The following is an 8,150-nucleotide window of genomic DNA, read 5'->3' on the forward strand; positions in this document are numbered from 1 at the left end:
GTACGAATTGTCTTATAGTGTTCAGTCTGGGAACGGGGATTTTTTAAATAGCAAATAGCATCCTAGTATTGAATAAATATTGAAGATAATATTGTGATCAAAGGTTATCTAATCGCGAAAAATATAATTTGAGTAGCGTCTTAACGTAAATCGTAACTAAAAAGTTAACAAACAATTTTATACCAATTTTGTCGTTGACAAACGTTCGTGCTAGATCCAATGATTATAGGTGAATGTCCTGCTTGTATCACAAATAAATTAGTTAAATAAAAACTGCCTAACCATAGGTTTCCAAGACCAAAATCTACGTTTAAAACATATTGTGTATCTCTGTTTTGTCAAAGATAATGACAAGGATGACGATATTTTTTATACAGTTATTTCAGTCTCAGAAACAAACGGTAAATCATTGGAGCATGACAGATTACTTTTAAAAGTCATGCGTCATAAATTGATTTTTATATACCTTGAATGATTGGTTTCAATGAATGAAAGGAGAGATGAATAATATAAGTTATTTATAGCGTAAATGACAACTCAAAGTTAGTTGAGGCAAGAATTTAGCGGATCAAGGTAATCGGCGAACAACTCAGTACCCTTTTTTATATCATAAGGTGGCAAACGAGCAAATGGCCATTTGGATTCGCCGCAATAGTGAGGTGACCGTTGCCCATAGACATCCGCAAATGGAGATTAAATTAAATTAAATTAATTTACCTTTAATTAACGTCCTTCCTATGCGTCTCCTTTTCCGCCAAATCCACTTCCCCTTCACATCCTTTCCTTATAAGAAAAAGATGGAAAGGGAAAGAGGACAAAAAATTACGCCTCCGGTACCACCCTCATCAGACGAAACGCGGAATTGCTTCGACTTCACGCCTGACTTCTGTGTGGTCGTGGTATTGCACCGATCGATCCGGCCAATTCGTGCACCCAACAAATATTGTTGTTGCGGGATCTACCACTGTTACACCTTCCCCCGCATCCTACACCCCGATACAATTAAAATTGTGTTTTGTCAAGATGTCTGAAAATTTATATTGATGAAATTCAAAAAATCGAACGTTAATAAAATATAAAAAAAGACATAGGCCCTTACAAAGTATTTAACACAGTTGATTAGCAAGATTCAAATAAAAAATATTAAGAACATAGAGCGATAGCAAATTAAAACTTAATATGTAGGTATTTAAGTAATACCTTTTGATGATTTCAACAAATTGTACATAAATTGATTAAATAAAATGACATTATTATTACGTATTTGTTATAATAAATTATCAATATTATGCAAACTCCGTGTGACGTCATACCAAAATGGCGGCAAACGCAAGGCCGCAATGAAAGCTGACGAACTATTGAGGCATTTTAGTTATGTCCCAGAGATGAATGACTCCATTTGTTGCAATCGGAACACGTATTAATCATTTAATATAAAGTTTTCTTATTATAGTAATAGCAGTATTTAACAGAAATAAAAATTGTGTTAACGCAGAATTTAATTAAATATACACTGAGTTAAGTAATTAATGTAACGATAGCTTAGCAACTTAATTAAAAAAAAACTAACTTCGGGTTTCCGAGTCTATATATATAAAAGAAAGTCGTGTTAGTTACACCATTTATAACTCAAGAACGGCTGAATCGATTTGACTGAAAATTGGTGGGCAGGTAGCTTAGAACCAGGAATAGGACATAGGATAATTTTTACCCCGTTTTCTATTTTTTTTTATTCCGCGCGGACTAAGTTGCGGGTAAAAGCTAGTCTCTATATAAAACATAGATAGGAATATGTTTTGAAAGGAGATTTTGTTCTCGGAAACCAACAGTAAGTCATATATAATTTTAAGCTTTAAAAATTGAATTTACGACCACAATTTTGTATACTTTGTTAATATTATTTAGTGAAAAATATTTTACCTTTTTTAATTTCAATAACAAACAATTATTGATTTCGTTAACTTATCGTTTCGTAGCAAGCGATGACCCTATGCTAGTTAAACATATGATTCAAGATAAATAGTTAACGATAGTTCTATGAAAGTTGCCGCACAAACTTGTAGTTATGACGCAGAGGGAGTTTTGCAATTAACGAAAATACGCGAATTATTTTTTTAAGGTCGATTTCTAAAGTTAACATTTAACGATGTGTTTCCACTGTTATTATACTTGTATAACAACAGAGTTACAAGGAAACGGATATAAATACAAAGCGACATGCTGAAATTAACCAGGAAGTGTGCTGGATTAGTATCAATGATTTTTAACTCATATTTTTTAACTAAAAATGTTAGAGAGTCATAAAAAAACAATGACAATGTTTTTCTATAATTGTCGCCTTTTTGTAGACGAGTTTTTGACATTTGCGGTGTCAATCTTACTTATATTATAAACTAGCTTTTACCCGCGACTCCGTCCGCGCGGAATAAAAAAAATGCACACAAGATAAAAAAAAAGTTCCTATGTCCGTCTCCTAGTTCTAAACTACCTCCCCATCAATTTTCAGCTTAATCAGTTCGACCGATCTAGATTTATAAATAGTGTAACTAACACGACTTTCTTTTATATATATAGATGCGAATGTTTAGATGGATGGATGTTTGTTTGAACTCCAGAACGGATCGACGAATCTCGATGAAATTTGGCACAGATGTAGATCATAGTCTGGAAGAATACATAGACTACTTGTTGTTTTTATAAATTCGCGGAAGGAGTGGCGGGCGACAGCTAGTATAAATAAATCATAAATGCAAGATAAGTTACTAGGAACAATCGTTAACTTGAAGTGTAGATAGATTGCGCTGTCATTTATTGCGCGCCTTGTTAGAATTACTTCCTATTTTTTACTGGATTGACATATTAATTTTTACGATTTAAAAAGGCTTTAAAGTCATTTGAGCGTAAATAACTATGTTATAATTAATTAATTAAGTTCTCACATTCATAATTCATATTCGTATAGTTGTAAATATTGGTTATCACTTTATTGTGTAAAGTACTTCGATTATAATATAGTAATACTAGCTGTCGCCCGCGGCTCCGTCCGCGCGCAGTTAAAAAATGGGGAGGGGTATGAAAAATAGATGTTGGCCGATTCTCAGACCTACTGAATATGCTCACAAAATTTCATGAGAATCGGTCAAGCCGTTTCGGAGGAGTATGGCAACGAAAACTGTGACACGAGAATTTTATATATTAGATTAATATTATTATTCGGAAGGCTTAGGAATGGGTGAATTGCATGATAGTTGATATGACGTAGAAGTGAGTGACAACTGACAAGTTAAATTAGGGAGATGGCTCAATCTGGACCTACTTTTTGAAAATTATCGTTTATACATTGAATTTTCATTACGACAAAACCACTATGAAAATATTACTATGTTTTAATAGAATTAGTCAGAAATGAGTCACTTCGCTATTTGAAGGAATTCTGTTTGCTTGTTCGTTTGCAACCTAATAATATAGAAAAGTTAAATTATATTTAATTAAAGTCTCAAATAATGTAACAGAAATTGAGTTCTGTTTAATAAATCCATATCATTACACAACTCACGCCTGTAACCCAGAGGGGTAGGCAGAGATCACAGACCTCCATTTGGTATGGCCAAACGAACTTCCTCAATCAATTTTTCGCCATTTCGGGAGACGGAACTTGACAGGTGGAACTTTGAAATTTCTTTTTGCTGATATGTGCGGGATGCATCACGTTTTTCCTTCTCCTTAAGATACATAAAAGAAACAAACACAAGAAACATAAATCTAGATCATAACTTATAAAAGGTTATTTTGTTGCATTCTATGAAGTACTTGATCCAATTAAGTGTGCTAGGAAGTGGCCGTACTTCCTTTTATAATGTCATTGTAGTTTATGCTGAAAACAATACTCCTTTAATCTATTTGTCAATCTTTATTTTCATATCATTGTTCCTATTAAGGTTTTAAACGCGGTTATAAATTGCCATACTAGTTTAACAACCATGCATTATGCGGAAACAAATTGAACAAAATTTTGAAATGAAACCGGTACGGACTTAGTTAAGATTAACGAACCAGTTTGCAGTTAGGCTTACTGTGTAAAGACAAAGCTAACGTAAAGCAAATTGAATACCATTTGTTCTAAAGCTTGTCTTTCGTGTTACGCTACGCATCGCTTGCAGTTCGCTTTCGTGGCGTTGTGCCAAAGGTCATAACTAGTTAGATATTAAATATAGTATTATGAATAACACATGGTCAATATGTGGTCAGCTAGCGACCTTAGTCGTTGCTTGAATAACCGTGAAATTCAACTGCGGTAACACTTATTTTAAAACATGTTCCTGTCTCTGTTTTTTAAAAGAAACTGAAAGGTACGAATATGGTTATTATACAAGGACTACGACAGTGGAAATCTACTGTTATATTGACAAGCTTCTAGTGCTAACACTACTGTTAGTGATGATTGATGAATATTACTAACTAGCTTTTACCCGCGACTCCGTCCGCGCGGAATAAAAAATAGAGAACGGGGTAAAAATTATCCTATGTCCTATTCCTGGTTCTAAGCTACCTGCCCACCAATTTTCAGTCAAATCGATTCAGCCGTTCTTGAGTTATAAATGGTGTAACTAACACAACTTTCTTTTATATATATAGATATAGATAAGTAAAAATTCTTTCTAAATTATATCGATTCGACTTGTTCTTTGTCACTGAAATAGAAACTTCGCTGATATAAAATATCTCATTACAACGAAGCTACTCTAAAAGTGTTAAAGGAGTCAATTTCTTTTAGGCCCACGTCGTAAGTATGGTAGCGTAACTATAAATGTACTATTAAACTACGAAGATATACACGGTATGAATGTCTCTGTTTGCAAATTAGGATGGCTACATACGTATTTTGCATACATACAAGTGTAAATAGTACGGTGGGTCTAGCGTGAAAACTTGTGACAATAGGCTGTTTATTACGTTTTTTTAATTCCATCCAAACGGAGTCGCAGACGACAGCTATTTTAGACATAAGATAAAATGAAAATCTTCCGTGTTAAAATATCAAATAGTTTCAAAACGTTAAATTGAAAATGTTGTAAAAACTTGAATTTTTTATTTTTCCTTCTCAAATACAGAGGATAATAAAACAAAAAATAAAGTATAAACAATTAATATTTAATATCTTAAATGTATATATACAAGTGACCGCCAGCACTGGAATGTTAAAAGTTAACACACAATATCATATACACTTTGTGAGTTGCCACTGTATAACAACATGTATAAAACTATATAATCATGTCTTTCGTTCAAGGAAAAGTAGAAACGACATATCTTACTACCAGAGTAACATCAGAGAATTTTCACGGTTATTGAAATCGTAACACAATGTTTTTTTTCATATTAAAAGGTGGCAAATTAGCAAGCGGCCATGTAAATTTGTAATAGCGAGGCGAACGATGCCCATAGACATCCAAAACTGGAAATCCGTTGCCTCCAATGTTGCCAATCGACGGAGAAGTGGGACGTATAAAAAGAGAATATTTCCCCTTCCTATACCTCAACTCCTCCGAATAATCTACATCCCCTTCCCATCCTTTCTTTATAAGAAAAGGGTGGGAAGGGAAAAAAGAACTAAAATTAGACTCATCAGACTGCATGTGAAATTGCTTCTACTTCACGCCTGTCTTCTATGTGGTTGTGGTATTTCATTAAGCGAGCCTGCCCATTAATGCAACAGATGTTGTTGGCGTCTACCATTGTTATTTGTATAAAACAGTTATTATTTTTTTTCTGAGAGAATTACAGCAATATTGTTGTATAACATGTATATTTATGACACATTTATTGTACATCTTTACGTTATCTTTATTGTTCTTTTAAGCATTCTTCTCAAGTTGCCAACAAGTTTTCAAAAAACATGTTCGGATTTAATTTATCCAGTCTACGTGTTTATATGCAGACTGAATTTAATTTAGAAGATAAAGAATAACCTCCTTCTTTTTGAAGTCGGCTAAAAATAGAATTTGTTCTATGGTTAATATTTGTACAAATCTTTGATACTTAAATTTCATTTTAAATTATTAGATAAAAATAAATACACTTATAATAAAATATGACTAAAATAACAAGCTGAGGGTCTACTACGAAAAGCGAGTTATTAGTAACGTCAGAGACAAGATTTGTATTAGATTTGTACAGCGCCTCTATCGTGTGTAAAGTACAACGGCAAATCTCATACGAATTTTGACATTATTTTATCGATGACGTTACGAAAACGTTTAATTTAATATTCGTTATAGACCCTTTAAACAAAAAGTACTTTTTAATTAATTTCCTTATTGTATTTGTACTGTTTTTTATGAATAAAATTATATAAATGCGAACTAATTGAATTGTTGAAGTTTTTTCACATCTCATTATGAATATTGTTGTGACATGGACAGTTGTTGTCGAGTTTCCCGCCATGGAGGGTGTGATTTTTAATTAATAAAGAACTCATAACATGGTGTCAGAAGTGGCTGGACATTAAAAAATATGGCGGGAACCTCGACAACAACTGTCAATGTCACAACAAATATATTTAAAAAGGAGTGAAAATGGAAAAGATTTTCAACTATCAATGAAGGAATTGTTGCATTAAAAGAATTACTGAGTGAATTAAATAAAATTCTTTATAATTCTATTTCAGAAAAAAAAGGAAAAATAATTAAAAAGTAACCATTGTCATGTGACTTGGGACCTAAAAGTAAAATATTGACTAAAAGGCATATTATGGCTTTAACTTAAAACTATATTAAGTACAATTTATTTACAACTTAGACATTTGGTGGAATTTTTTACGCCATCTTGTTATTTGGGAAAACAATCCCATTGGATCGATTGATCAGCTCAACAGAAAACACCATTGTATTTATTTATTTACAATATATTAAAATATGTGCAATGTGACTTTTATATAAAGTAAAGAAATCTTTACTGAAACCTTATATAAAACTTGATATAATTGTTTTTTCAGACGATGAGAACAGTGAACAATATATGAGTGTCTTGTTACTGGCAACACTTTGCCGACACAATATTCTTACCAAGTTTGAAATTTACGAGACATAATTCGATAAAAGAAATTTCTTGAACTTCCCTTTTGCCTGACATTAACATTTGAAGTATGCGTGAAAAGTAAATATAGACCGAAAAAGTAATCTGACCCGTTGGGAATAAGTCAAACTAAATTAAAATAGCACACTAAAGCCCCACTTTAAATTACAAAGATGTCAAAATATCTCAATCGTAATGTAATTTGATTTATCATGTTTTTTTTATTTCAGTTTCTATGCCATTGTAGCTTTTATATATTTTCTGACAGAATTAACCCAGATAAAATTGTCTCACTGTATTACCTCTGTTTACATTATTCCAGTACAGTAAGACAATAGAACTCAAAATCAGCGCTGGTAAACTAATTGGTGTCATTGAGCCAAAACAGTCCATGTCAAGCCAACGCTACTGTCCCAGTGTACTGACATAATGTAAACAATGGCATAAAGTTTGCATACTGTAGAATTAGACAGCAGTGACGCATATTGTCAAGTCTTACTTTCTTGTTGGAAAAAATAGAGACAGTAATAATCCCTGCAGTCAAAACCCACAAACAATTGTTAAACGATTTTAATTGCGGCAGGAAAAGAGGTGAGCTATAGTAAGTGTCAGTTGGAGTGGTTCCGTGTGGGGTGTTGTGCGTGGGGCGTGTGGGGCGTGTGGGGTGCATGGGGTGTGTGCGGGGCGTGTAGCGCGGGGTTGGCAACCGCTATGATACTGTCGCCCCGGGACGCCACCACTTGCGGCCGTGATTCCTCTGATTCCTGTAGCAATAAAATTTGGTCATCTACCCTGACTTTTAACTACGGCGGAATATTTTATGTGATAAGCAAAATTAAGCTTAATTCCAACAAGGAAATTTTTAATATAATGTTCGTAAGAAACGGGATTCTTACCACGATTAGGCTGTTTGACTGTTAGTCAACCCGTGAACATGGCGCATGCAACTGTGCCGAAATATCGGGAGCTCAAACAGCCTAATCGTGGTAAGAATCCCGTTTCTTACGAACATTATATTAGTAAAAACCACGAAAGTTTGAAGTTATATAAGGAAATTTTTGACACACAGAATAACG

The sequence above is a fragment of the Papilio machaon genome, chromosome 18 (assembly GCF_912999745.1).
Source record: "Papilio machaon chromosome 18, ilPapMach1.1, whole genome shotgun sequence".
Taxonomy (NCBI): domain Eukaryota; kingdom Metazoa; phylum Arthropoda; class Insecta; order Lepidoptera; family Papilionidae; genus Papilio; species Papilio machaon.